This window comes from Cryptomeria japonica, chromosome 9 (assembly GCF_030272615.1).
Source record: "Cryptomeria japonica chromosome 9, Sugi_1.0, whole genome shotgun sequence".
Taxonomy (NCBI): Eukaryota; Viridiplantae; Streptophyta; class Pinopsida; order Cupressales; family Cupressaceae; genus Cryptomeria; species Cryptomeria japonica.
In genome coordinates, this window is record NC_081413.1 from 608,689,425 (window position 1) to 608,704,811 (window position 15,387).

Sequence of the window (15,387 nt, forward strand, 5' to 3'; positions counted from 1 at the left end):
AAAGACAACAATATTATTGTCATAGTCATAATACCAAAATCTGAAATACACCATCTTGCATATAACTTGTTCATTAAATTGGAAATTGCAATAACATTTACAGTTTGCAATATAGCCTTATCTAATCCCAACCGTATCCACATGCTACCTCTAATGAGCACACATTACAAACCTTTGGTGCTTCAACTAGCAACAATAACCCACCCAATTAACTAGCATAATGACCATTTTGTCACTTCAATCTTTCTATTTGCTAAACGTCAACTCCAAAAAATTTGGAATCTAATACAATATGTGTAGCCAAAGAATATTTAGAAGAATTAGTTAACAAAAGCATAAAGAAATTAAGGAGATAAGTGCATTGGTTATAAAATTAGGGTTTCACCAATTAAGCTAATAAGACCACTAATCTTACCTAGTTAACCATTACATTAAAGGATAAATTCAAAAGATCTAGCCACAGTTCAATTAGGAAAAGGGTTGAAATATTGATTAGATTTACTTGTTTGTTTGCCATCCCCGTTTAGTTGAAATGAGATTTGTATTCTAAGGTCTAGGGTAAACCAATGAATAATAGAAGTGAATCGGAAATAAGAGAATGCTACAGACATCAGATAGAGCCACATACAGGGATCTGAGCAGATGAAGAGGATCAAAACATATTGCTGGAAATTCAAGTTGAATTGTTGAGATGGTTGTGATAGGTCGCCTTGGTTGTGTAACTCTCTGACATGCAAGTGGGAACTTTTTCGGATCAGGGGGATGTACAAGACCCACTATCAAAATCTCTGGTAGAATTCTTGATATTGTGCTGGCAGGTCGTCGTAGTCCTTTGTTTTTCACTCCTTCAAAATCTGAAACTATTTGTCATTGTCAATTCTATTTGAATCTTCGATTGCATCTCCTAAGTCAATTTATTGCACATAGAAAGAGAGGAAAAGAGATTGTGGATAAGGGTTTTCCTTGGGTCACACCCCGATTTAGGAATTAACCTTGAAATTGAAATGATAATTTTAAAGGAAATGGAATGAAATTGCAACAAGATGCTTTCCTTTTGAGGGAAAGGCTAGATCTGAACTTGAATGTTTGTGATTGAAGTGTATACCTTGATGAAGCTTACTTGAATCCTCACACAAGGGTTTTAGGAAGAGACACAATGTTGAAATAATTCTATAGGGTTTTAGGCCACAGGTCCCCCCTCAAGATGTTAGAATATTTATATGTTGATATCTTAAGGAAAAGAAGGGGAAGATTAGGAATAATGCACACCATCTGAACAAGGGGAGGGGATCCTCACCACGGATGTACTCCTTGAAAAAAAAGGGGAAGGGATCCTCATTAGGGATACACCTTCCAAACAAGGGGAAAAGATCCTCATCAAGGATGCACTCCTCCAAAAAAAAAGGAAGGGATCCTACTTAGGGATACACACATTCCAAACAAGGAGAAGAGATCATCATCAAGGATTCACCTTATAAACAAGGGGAGGGAATCCTCATCGAGATTCACACCTTCACACGAAGAGAAGAGGTCCTCATCAGGGATACACATTCCAAACAAGGAAAAAGGATCCTCATTAGAGATACACCGTCCAAACAAAGGGAGGGTATCTTTAAACAAGGATGCATACCTCCCAAAACAAGGAGAGGGGATCCTCTAACAAGGATACACATCGCTCAAACATAATCTATCATTGTCCCCAATGCATAAGAAAGCATAACCACACCATGGACTACTAATTTTACACCAACTTGATAAATCATGATTACACATAAGATTGTGCCACCATGAATGACAATGAGTCCCCATAAATAACCACTAATGTCACATAGTGAGGAGTGACAGAATAGAAAAGGGTTTAATCAATTACGACATGACAAAAAGAAACTCAATATCACTTGTCAGGTGAACAATATCATTAAGAATATTTGACGTCTCTCTCTTAAAATCCTTGTACTCAATAGTGGTATGACCAAACATGCAATGATATGCATACAAAGAGGATTTCATTGATTATGTTTGTGATAGTGATAATATTTTGGAGTTGTAAAACTAATCAACATGGATTTTAGGAGCCTCAACAATGTTTTCTCTTCCCTAAATAAATGATAAGGATTAGAAATAAATCATATCTCATGTAAAGGAAAGTTTGTGTGCTTGCTTAGAGGTAATGGGGAAGAGGGTGGAGGCAAAGAAGAAATTGGGAAACCTACACCCTCTATATAATAGTATGGTATGAGATACACATAAACCTTAATTCCTTGCTCCATATGTCCTAGACCATGTCCAATATATCCAAACTTAGAAAAAATGTTAAAACTGACATTATAACATGGTCCTAACTTCAGTGGAGGAGGAATCACATCACAAAATCTACTAAAATAATTTGTATACATATTGAGAAGCACAAAAAGGATGAATGGACATAGAAAGATCAATCCTTTAATGAGCACGCAGATCCTTGCTAGCCTCATTCATACTCAAATTGTTATCCAATTGTGCATTAGGAGTATCATTAAGGAAAATGATGGCATCCTCTTGCAACAAAAGATAAATGGGACCAAGTTCAAGAGAGATGCACCATTTTTTATAAACCAATATTTCATCTCCATGAGGGGGAACAATGATACATAGTGGAAGTAAAGTATCATTAAGGAAAATTTCAATGATATGATCCTCTTGTGCAAAAATATCCTCATTAGGAGAACTAATTGTAGAAGAGGGGCAATCATCTACTTTATCATCATTATAAGAATCATCAAAAGTGCAATAAAATACATCTACTAGTGATTTGAGACATGAAAAACTCAAAGAGAATATATTTGACAATGTCATTATCTAACCAATGAATAAATTCAATGAAATCTAAAAATATGTAGGAATATATTCCTAAATGAATACAAGATAAACTAATGAAGTGTGTTAAAGTTTTGTTTTCCAATCCAAACACAACACTTTTACAAATGCTAAGTGATATATTCAATAAAAATATGCAATTAATTAACCAACTAATCAAATGCAACGATATATGCAAGAGAAATTGTGAAGTATGCAAATGTAGGATATGTTGGATTCACCAAAATGAATTTAAGAAAGGTGACCATAGGCTAAAATGTGTATAAAGTTGGAATCAATATTTTTTTCCACACAAATAATTAGAAGAGGTGTGAATGGGTTTGAATACAATCTTTGAGGGAGAGCCAAATAGTCCTAGATCCTCACATGATCTATTTGTGTGATGGTTGTGTGATGAAATTGATTGTATGTGTTCTATTATAAACTAGGTTAAATAAGGCTATATTAAGAAAGCTTACTAGAATGCTTGAAATGTAGAACAAAAGTGTAGAAGATAGTACCAAATCTAGATATGAAATGCAAAGGAGGATTTGAGGCTAAAACTTCGAGAAAATTGTTTCAGACAAGGTTGTTGGGTGTTGGAGTCATGAAGTATGTTGATGCAGAAGACAATGTCAAAAATAGGTTTTGAAGGCCATTGGATCACTATCCTAAAAATTTAGGGCAGAACTCAGAGCATATTAGCACCTAGCTCTAGTGTTTGAGGGCTTTTTGTTTTTCAAAATATGGTTTTGTTTGCCAGTGTCTACTCTATCCTCATGTAACTTTTGATCATCGTCAATCTTTAGATTTGAGTCTTCACACAAAAAGAGGGAAAATGATCGTGTTGTATAAGGTCTTGCCTAAGTCAAACCCCGTGTTGGTGTTCCCACCTCCACAACAACAATGATGAGTGATAAATCATTGCATACTCCCTCAAGAGTGGAGACAAATAAATAATGATAATGATTATCTTAGACGTGAAGCCCTTGCTTAGATTTCCCATAAGGTGTTGTTGAGGTCCTACAAATGTTAGTACATCACATGATAACAAAATCACCTCAATTGTAGATGGCAACTTTCTTGATAATGTCCTCAAACTTCTCAATACTTATTTGATCTAGGTAGCTTAATAGAGTTGAATAGAGTGCATAGGTAGATTGAATTTCTATACTTTCAAATGAGAGATTCACATTTATATGCATGCGACTTACATCTTTTCATTAACAATTATATGAGATATGTTGACAATAGGAATACAACTGTTAAGATCTTGACATTGACATTCAACTATTCAAATTTAGAACCAAATTGGAAGGACACTATTTTCCACCTTGTTCTAGCTACTCAATGGGATATACAATAGATGATGAGACCAATATTGTGAATCTGGACCAAGGATGAGCATGTTTGCACAAGATTAGGCGCAACTTCCAAAATGGGTGCTAAATATAGCGTAAAAATGTAAAGGGTAGACAATTTACAATGTTATAGGAACAAGTGAAAAAGGTCAACAAGTACTTTTGTTGAGGGTCAAGCATAAGTCCTGACATCTAAGCTTTGCTACAATTAAAAACCACTAGCGGATCAAAACATCAACATACATTGGCCCGTCAAGGGTTGAGCATTAGTCTTGATCTTTAACACTTGTCAAAATAAATAAGGAGGTAAAAAGAAGGTTGAAAAGCTAATACCTGAATGAAAGTATAATTCAATGAGGGGTATTAAGAGTTAGGTTTAAGTAGGAAATATATTAGAAAGGAAAGGATCATTGAAGATGAAGACTAGGACATAAAGGATTGAGGATCAAGAAGAATTTTTTACTTAGAAAAAAAGTAGTTAGAAGTTAACACACATACCAATAATTGAAGCTTAAAACACTTCACCATTTTTTACGAGAAGGCATCAGAGATTGAAGAGATGGGGATGGATGGAGAAGGGAGATGGAAAGTGATAATGGAACCTCAAAGGTCAATGATATAAAAATACAATACTTAGCCATGAACAAAACATCAAGGTCAATATTTGATAGTAATAATGAAGGGTAGTTACCGATGTAGACACCTAAAATTGTCCTAGCCTAATTAAATAAATATTTTATTTATTTAAGTATTCTATCCTAAGCCTTCTATAAATTAAATAGATTTTTTATTTATTTAATTAATTCACTAATCCTCTTCTAGCCTTTCCCTATTTAAATAAATATTTTTATATTTATTTAAATTATCATTTCCCTAAATTAAATAAATATTTATTTATTTAATTGGTCCCACTTCTTCTATTAATTAAATAGATCTTTATTTAATTAATTAATTAATTAACTTTTTCCCTCCATGACACTTGTCATTTATCTCTTCATTTTATCTTAACTACTCCCTTCATATTTTATTATTTCATATACCTACCCTTTAATCCTAGGCGACCATTTATCCTTTCACCTTTTAATCCTATCCTTCCATTTTCTAAGGTGTCTATATATAAGAGGATTCCTTCATCCTTTCATAACCCTAACTAACTAATGTGATCAAGCAATCAAGCATCTACACAACCACAATCCATTCTTTGTTGAGATCTTGTGCACAATACAAAATCTAGAGCAACCATATCAAGCAAGATCAATGGAGATAGGAAACAATGGAGATCAAACCCTACTAAGCATGTGAATGGTATAATCTTTCATGTTTATGATGTTTTTGATGTTTTGCATGTTTTAGGTTCTTCATTGGTGTATGGTGGATTCTTAATTGTAGAACTAGGGTTTTAATGTGGTTGGATCTTTGTTGGTTTTACAATAGTTTAACATTCCATTTTCACCATATAAAACCGATAATAGGATGTTCAGGTAAATGGTAGGAAAACCCTTACACCCAATAGATGTGAGACTTAAGCCAAATTTAGATATTTTTAACATGTGAAAATGATCAAGGACAAGAGAAAGAGGACTACAACCAAGAAAAAACATGATAAACTTTATAAATCATTGTAGACTCGTTATTCACAAAGGATCTTGAGACAAAAGGGGATGAAATAACTAAATCACATTAGGCCCCACAGTAGTTTTTATTGTCAAAACAACAAAGATCAACTTGCAAAACAAAAACCTCTTCACAACAAGAAATGTAAAAAATGAGAAATATCATAAGCAATTAGTTTAAAGTTTACACAAGAGCCTTGTTTATAAAGGAAACCAAGAAGAGGTGAGAAGGTAGGAATGAAATTATGACTTAACCCTCCAAGTATACGATAGGTGTAGGACTCTATGGACAAGTGTTAGTACACTTGGTGAGTCTACATAAAGTGAGGCAAAAGTTGATCTAACCTCTAAATGAGCTTAAGTGTGGTGTGAATAGGACTCAATTTTGTAGGCTAGAAGAAAACTAGTTAGACAAAACAAATTTTTACACTAGCAACCCCCCTTATGCATTACTGAGGGAGTAAGCTAATCACATAAAAAAGATTCTCAACAAAATGGCCCCGTGTTAGTTTTTATTCAACTGGTTCTTCTCAAGTCTTGGGCCTCAATAGAAACCTCAAACCTTTAGTTTTGGGACTTATTTCTTTCTTTCTCCTCACTCACATTGATCATCCTTTGGTGCTTGTCAAACCTTTGGCCTCGGTAAGAACTTGTATTCTTTAGTTCCAAGACCTTGTTCCCTCTTGCTCCTGCACCCTAACCAATTGTTTCTTATAAATACTTGAGCCTCACTTGGAACCCATAGCACGATTTCTTCAACAAAAAAAATGGTGCTAAACGAAGTGGCACTGAGTGCATTAACTTTCCCACTTTCCTGTACTCATTTGCTTACCAGATCATCTATCCTTTTTTAAGCACCATTAATTCATTTCCAGCACCTACAACTATAAAAAATAATCTTTTATGTGGTTGGATAAAATCCTGAGAGTAAAATATTGCATTCATCTACAATAGTTAATAGTTCTAGGCCATATGTTAGACACATCATTCTTAGATAGAATTTTTGTGGATTTGATGAGCAATTCTCCTTATTTTTGCACTTAATATTGCAAATCATTAATACAATGGCTTGGAAAGGTGGAGGGAATGTATTTCATGCCTCCCAATCAATCAAAATGGTTTTGGAATGGACACATCTATAAAATAGTGATTTAATTTGTAGCTAAAGTATGGGTGTATCGATAATTACAAAAAGTTGGTTGATTTTCAAAGCCCTAATGCAAGTTTTCACATTTCATTTTTTGAGTGACCTAAATAAGGCATATACAGATTCATTTTCACTTTTTTGGAAGGGGAATCAATTGAAGGAAAACAAATAGAGAAGAATAATTTTGAAGTGCTCGTGTTTTTTGTTATAGTGTAGGAAAACACATTATTTTATAATATTAATGACTTGGGTCCGTCACAAATTTGTAATGAAATGTTGTAATTCTAGAAGAAATAATTTCAAATTGTGGAATCAACATTGCTTGATTATCTCCATCAAAATTATGTTCATTTCTTGATGTATGTATAATTAGTTTATCAACCAAATTGTGAAAACTCTACAAAGACTTTGCATAGTATCTAATTATAATAGTGAAATAATTACTTAGGTCTATCAATGTATTACTAAGTAAAATTTGCTAAATATTCCACAACCATCATTTGTTTCTCTAAATGCATGTGCAAAACCTAGCTTGCTTGTGTACTTTTGAGAGAAAAGTCTTATATAAAATATTCATTAATGTTTCATAATGAAGATTCAATCATTACAAGATTTGTATGAACTTGTGACTATGTAGCTCTAATTCAAATTGGTACTAGTTTGTTAAGCTTCACTTCTCATCACACATTGTACACTTAAACATATGTTCAATATTAGGGGCTTCTATTAATATCTTAAATATTTTATAGGATAAGCATATTCTATTGTATCGAAGTGCACAACCTTTCATATTCAAACCAACACATAAGTATATTGTGACACCAATATCCAAATACTTTGTACAGAGGTATAGTTTGTAGAAATCCAAGTGTTCGGCCATAGTGTCATTTATTAGTTGAGAACCTTAGAGACCCCCTTGGTCTTGTATAACTCTAAGTGAAGGAGGTCTTACCCACCTCAATAGTTGGACCTCAATTGCCCAACTTGAACATAGATTTTTGGTAATATTCCTAACTTTGATACCCCTAGCACTTGGGAGATTATAAGGCCTTAAGGATTTTGGGCCTACAACTTAGATCATCAACACACTAGAATTTCAAACCTCCCCATCTTAACATACCTTTCCTCCCAACTTTTCTTTGTTGACAATATGTGTTGTCTTTGATGTCAATCTGATGTTTGACAAATATGTGTTGTCCTTGATGACGTGTTCTTGATGTTCATAAAATGTTATGTGGTCATTGATGTTATTGTGTTGTGGTTGATGTCAATGGAGAGAGTGTTGGAAGTGTTGTCATTTATTTTCAAGTTGCAACTTGTATTGGGATGCTTGATATGTTTTGTATTGGGTTGAAGAGATACTAGTGATTGCAGTTGCTTTGGTGTGTCGATGTCCACCTTCCTTGGTGTTTGATGTCAATTTTTAGTTTAATGTGGTGATGATAATAAGTTGTGGATTCGCAACATGATGACTTGGAAGTGTTGAAACTTGAATATTTTTTGTACGAGAAGTGCATGAAAGAGTATTTAAAGTTTGGTTGGAAGAATGCTTTGCATTCCTTGACATTCCTCCGCATTTGAGAATTTGGTCTTACAAATTTGGACATAATGTTTATGCTCTATAGACACTGAACTACTATCTTTTCATGTTCTCATTGTTGCAACTAATGTGGCTAGTTATTGTTGGTTGTTCTCAATCTTGTTGTTTGTTAGAAGTACATTTGATTGTTCTAAAAAATGCTCCATATTTCTCCATGTTGATGTTTCAGGTGCTGCAACCTGGAGGACATGCTTTTGGTGTTTGTGTGTTGTCTCAGTTTCGGTTTCAAGTGTTGAAATATTTTACAAAATGATATATGGGTGTTTTGTTTAGGACCGTGTTTCCGAGCATTTTGGTGATGAAGTGTTCTATGTATGTTTATGTTGTTCCAACATGTATAGATGTGATAGTGAGAAAGAAGTATTTGGGAATGATGTTGGATGTTTTGGGAATGTCCTTATGTGCTCTGCATGGTGTAGAATATTTTGGTTGGTGCTACATTGTGTCTGATGTTGTCTTATGGGTAATTACTATGGTTTGATCGATAAAGTTTTATTTTCTAGTTTGTGTTATGATCTTAGCAACATATGCCAACTTTAGAGAGTATGTTAAGTTGTATTTGGGTGCTAACTTTGGTGTGTGGGGATCCACATTGAGTTCATTCATTTGGATGCTATGTTTTAGTCAGACTAGTTGTGTGCTACATTGTTTATCTACACGTTACCTAGTTATTATCCTTGGATGATGTGTGTAAGTGTGTATATTATTTGGATCTACTTAGAGAAGTACAATGTGATATTTTAGGTCCTCTCTATCTCCTGGATTGGACCACATTCACCACAATGATGTTTTGTAGCCAACTTAATAGGCCCCATGCTTATATCTTGTTTTGGCTAAAATAATTGATGTTTTTTATATTAATTATAAGTTAAGTGCATCATATGAAAATTGTCATAGTAGCAGATCCATTTGTTGTACACAACATAGAACTCACAAGGTAGCTTGACTAGTTATATCATCAAAGAATACTGAGTTACAAAATATTTGAAAATGACTACCCTCCAAAAAGCATCGCCTAGCAGATTCTACCTATGCAATCCAACCCTGTGGACTATCAACCCATTTCAGTACTTTCTCTCAAACTCAAAAGTGGTTGTTGGATCATGCAAAGCAGCAACAAGCGGGACTGGAGGAGGCAGTGACTCCATCTCCAGATCAGCTTCCTCATCGTCCACCAAATCTATCATAGTGCTTATTGGGGTAACAACTAGAGGGAGTGTACAATCAAAATGCCTGCTCTTTGTTGGATGGTCAGTGTATTGAAGTACATGCACCTAGATCTACCCTTGTACCTACACCAAAGGAGGGTTCTCCCATCTTCTCTTTCCCTTTCCCTTTCATCTTCAAAGTCCAGACCATTTGTTGCTTCAAAGTAATGTTGAATTCATCTTCATCATCCCGTGGCATGTTGACTGTACACCCATTGGCTATTTCTTTTTCCAGCATCCTAGTTGATCCTTCACTAAGGAGCTCCTGTAACTTTTCTTCATCAATCTTGAGATAAGGTTGACCTGCATAGAGATGTTATGATAAATGAGCCTCCGAAGAGACTCAATAAGACTCCTACCTCTATCATTAAAGATATCATTGTTACAAGCTTTCCAAATGTACCACAAGATGTAAGCATATAAAATAGACCAAAAGAATTTAGAGTACCTATTATGCCCACCAATCTTTCCAATGAGCATATTAATATGATTTGAATTACATTTTGCTGGCAGCCCAAAAAACCTCCAGATTTCTCTAGCAAAGAAACAATAAAAAAGGATATGAGAAATGGTTTCACTACACCTACAGAGCTTGAAAAGATTAAGTTCTCCATTAGGTTTCTTGATAGGCAACCTACATAGAAGGGAGCGCCACAAGAAGCAATTGATCTTGGGTTCAACAGGGATATGCCAAAGGGATTTAAAGAGTGTAGACCAGGTGAAGGAGTCCAAGGACAAGTTCCAAGAATGGTTGAGGTGTTGTAGGATCTCATGATTATCTGTAAGCAGCTTGTAGATAAACTTTGATTTGACAGAAGGAAGAGGGGATTAATTAGGCCATCTCAAGAGGGCAACTCTGGTGTCAATCTTGGAGCAAGGTTTAGGGAGGTTAAGATTAGAACAAGCTTCTCTTACTAAGGTGTAGGTCCTCCAATGTGACTAGGGGAGATCAAATCTAGATGTCAGGACATCCCAGTTAATAAGGCAGCCCTTCACAATGATATCATCAAAGGTTTTGATCCCTTTGCTAGCCCATAATTTTGCTGAACAACCCTGCAAAAGAGCTAGTGGTTTTTCCTTGTGGTAGAGGTTCCACCACATGCTTCTTTCTCCACAAATATTATTGTTCTCATCTATAATATTATCACCCTCAATGAGATGAGAGACATAACTCCAAGCCTTCCAAATAGATTTAAAGACATTAGATCCTGCAACTTTTAACTCAAACGTTCCTGCCAAAAGGTCATTAAAATGCAATCCTTTCCAATAGGGAGCTTTCCTGGGAGTAGCTCTGGCAATGTTATTTTTAATCAAGACCTTCCACGGTTCATTTCCTTCGATATCTTTGGAAACCCACTTAATAGCAAAGGGAGATTCCTTGCAGCCTCGGATCTTTCAGCCCAAGTCCACCAAGGTCTTTGTTCATGTTGCACCATTTCCAGTTAACCCCATGTCTCCTCCTGCCTCCCTTTCCATCAGACCAAAACAAGTCTCTAATTTGTTTCTGAACCATATTAAATTGATCCTGAGTGAATAACCAAGAGGAAGCATAGTAGATAGTGTAGGAGGATAGAATTTTCTGACACACGTGGAACCATCCTGCTAAGGAGAGGTATTGTCTATTCCATTTGCCCAATTTCTTGGTGATCCCGCCTTTAATCCATTCCCACATTTATTTAAGATTAGGGTTGATCGAGAAGGGAATACCCAAATATCTCACTATGTGACTAGAGCCACCCCATGCCAAGGAAAACTTAGAGCACCACGGAGGAAAATAATTGATGTAACTTGTAATGAAGAAGATGACATATATAAGAGACCAATTTAGAGTTGTGAAGTGTGGATGGCGTGGGTGTTGTGATGTGAGTGAGTAAATCAAAATATGTGTGAATTTTCTTTCATGAATATATCAATTGCAGAGTTGTGTGATGCGAAGACAATGACAATGTGGTGGTGATTGTTGTTGGAGTTGGCTACTTGTGATTGTGGTTCAAGTGCTACTTCATTTGGAGAAGAATTTATCCTACTACTTCAGATATTGTGATATTGTATCTTGCCCTAGAGAAGTGATCTTCAACCTGCAAGTCATTTTGTATCTTGCCCTGGAGTAGTGAGCTTCAACCTACAAGTTCTTTTGTATCTTTCCATAGAGCAGTGAGCTTTGCACTACAAGTCCTTGTGTATCTTAACCTAGGATAGTGCATATTAGTCTGCAAGTCTTTTAGATAGCAGTGTGCTACCTTAGTAGTGAGCCTAAAATAGTTTTGTAATCATTTCATGTATTGTGAATTGACTCTCACCATGGTTTTTCTCTATTTTAGTTTTTCATTTAAATTTGGTGTTTTCTTGTGCATTGTGTTTCTTTGCTCTATTCTTCATTGTTGTTGATAAAGTGAAAGATAAGATGATTGTGTTTTGGAATGATAAAGTTTAAGGTATAAATTTTTGAGGTCCAAAAGTTAATTCACCCCCCTCGCAATCCTAAGGTGTGTTCAACTTGATTTTCCTCTAAGCATATTACAATATTTGACTCATCCATCTAAGGATACATCGCATCAATCCCCTAACTTAATTCGCTTCTTTCGTTAGGCTATTAGAGTTGTCCATTTCATCATCCCTTTCCTCTATATCCCACTCTTTTTCTTGCCTTGTTGGATTTTTAGACTTGTCCTTACCATCATGTCTACCTGATCTTTGATATCTGACGAGTGGCAAAATCTATGACTTACAAACTTTGAAACTCTTGCTATTTTTCATTGTTCATCTAATGCACCTCCCTATATGAATTGCCACCATTAATGCTTAGATGAATCACACATCTTTTAAAAGGTTTTTGTGGGCATAAAAGAATCCTTTAATGATGGGGACATGAATCTACATGTACCTTCAATGTTATGAATGAAAAAAAGACCTTGACTAACATTAATGTAGTAGTTAAAGTTTCAAACCCTATGGGATATCTCCCCATTATTACAAAGTATAGTTGTAGATCACATTAAATATTTTTTTGTACCCCCTATGTATACTGAGGGGCACATAACACAATTTTCAAGCACAATTCAATTTAAACCAATGCCTATTAGATATAGATATATGTTGCATACCAATCATGATATCTTGGCATTTAATGTAGGTTTTGACATTTATTCTAGAGGTATTGAGGATTTAGAGTATGAAGAGAAGATTGTAATGCAATATTCTACATAGAAACCTTAACCAAACAACCTTGTTACACGCACTTCTATTTTATATTCAAGGATGAAACTTACAGATTTTTTAATTATTAGAGGATGAAAACCCTTATGGATCATGTGTAGTAGAGGATGAACCCCTTTGGTTGGAGGATGAGCTCATTCAAAGTTTTTATTTGAGCTTTATGTTCACAAATCTCATAAGTACCATGCATCCCAACAATCATGGTGTAAGAATTCATGTTCCAATTGCTAATAGTTATAAGAGTAGCACAATACAATGTTTATAGCACATTTTTTCTAATGCAATAGATATTCTATAGTGTCTTATGTATTTTGTGAACCAATTATTGTGGGTGATGTATAGTAAATTTGGTGAAAGCTTGGCTACTCTTTATGCCATTGTATCTATTGTTACAACATTTTGTAGACTTGTGTGATAGGGAAAAACTTTACAACTTGTTTACCAATCTTTTGGATCTAATTTCTAATTTGGGTGATCTTTGTTGACGCAAAAAAACATGTTTTCTAATCTAGTTTTAAATGTTAATGCATAAATGTGAAAGAATATTATGTTTTTTCCCAAATCATACTAAAAACCCTAAACATGAAGTTTATTAGTTCAAACACTCGAGTCTAGTTTTTTTAGTTTGGGAAACAACTCAATTCTACTACATATTTGTCTTTTTTTTATGGACTGGCCTATAATATGAGGGTTTAGATTTATTACGTAAATGAAAAGAGAAAACTTTGAGTGTTGGTAACAAATTGCATACCTATTTAAATAAAAAAATTAAGTTGCTATAAGTTTTCAATATAGGTAACTACTATGATATTATAGCACCCAATTAAAGAGCATTTGAAGAAGATTTTAAAAGTAATTACATGAATATATTATCGGGGACATTATAGTTGCCCAATCAAAGCTTGTTTTCTACAAGCCTATGAATCATGGAGTTGTCAAATGTTATTAATGGTTTCAATATAGAGTACTAGACTAATTTCAATGCATATGAAACTCTTTATATAGAGTTTTGAAGATAAATTCTTTTTTACACTTCAAGGATTAATTAGATTATCAATAGAAGAGACTACTAAATAGTTTACAACATATCATAATTTACTAGAAGATTTGAAGATATCTTTTTCATAAATTATGTATAACTTTTCTTTACAAGCTATGTAAAGTAGATAAAAACAAAGGGGAGACAAACCTTGGGAGTTAAACCATAAATTTGAAAAAAAAAATGAAATGATGTTTGATTAAGAGTTGGAGAAATATACTAAATAACTAGAAAAACATATGATGGAACCTAAACCTATGACAAGTGTTCTTGGGAACAATTTGTTTGAAGAAGAAAACAAAAAGAGAAAAGCAATAGAGGTTCAACAAGTCACAAAGGAGTAAAAAGAATCGACATTGGATGTTGTAGGTAAATATTCCTTAGATAATATTTCAGTGTTCTCTAATGAGCTCTTACTTCAAGAGATTGTTAGTTGTAATTAAGCTAATGAAAAATTAGCATTGGAAGAAATTGGAGTCACCACTATCAACAAGGAATACACAAATCCCTTGTGAGTATATAATTGTTGTTGTCCAAAAAGTAGAGGTGATAAGTGACACCACTCTTGTATGGGATTATATAAATTCATTTCATGACCTAGAATTATAATAGTTGAGTACAAAGGAGAAAACCATTTGAAATTGCAAGAATGTGATCATAACAAAATTTTACAAGATTATCTCATGTAGATGAAAGGTATGGAATCTAAGGTTGGAAGATTTTTATTTTATTTTTGATAGTGTAGATGATTGATCATGTTACTAATGCCTTCATACCAAAAAGGGTTAGCTTAATCAACTTCAAAATGGAAGACAAAAGTGAGCCTTTCAATTGCTTCCTTGAGTTATACTCAAGAAATAAGAAAGATAATAGAAGCATGGATTTAAACCATCATTTTCATATTATGTCATTACCATGTTTTCATCTCAATGAGAACTATTGTGATGGCAATGAGAGGGTGAAAGAGACTAAATAAAAAGGGAATGATAAATAACATAGGAATGGTTGTTGGTATGAAAACTCACAAAATATATTAAAACATATTCATTGTTGAAAAGGTTGATCGAACAAATCACCCCTATTGAAATATTACATGTAGAGAAGTATTTGGGGAGCTAAAAATGGATGATGATTTGAAGTGGTTAGTTGATAGCCAATCCCTTAATGCTAGAAAAGCAATAGTGTAGTTCTCAAGAAAAGGGGCCAAAGGTTGATGATTTAGAGTTGTCCTTAGGTTGTTTACACAAGTGGACACATAAGAAATCGATAGCACTAGAATTGCATCAACTCAGGTATGTAAACTATTCACACAGAGTGAGATATCTTATTAAGTATAGGTGGTCGTATGACATCTACAAGTAATTGTCC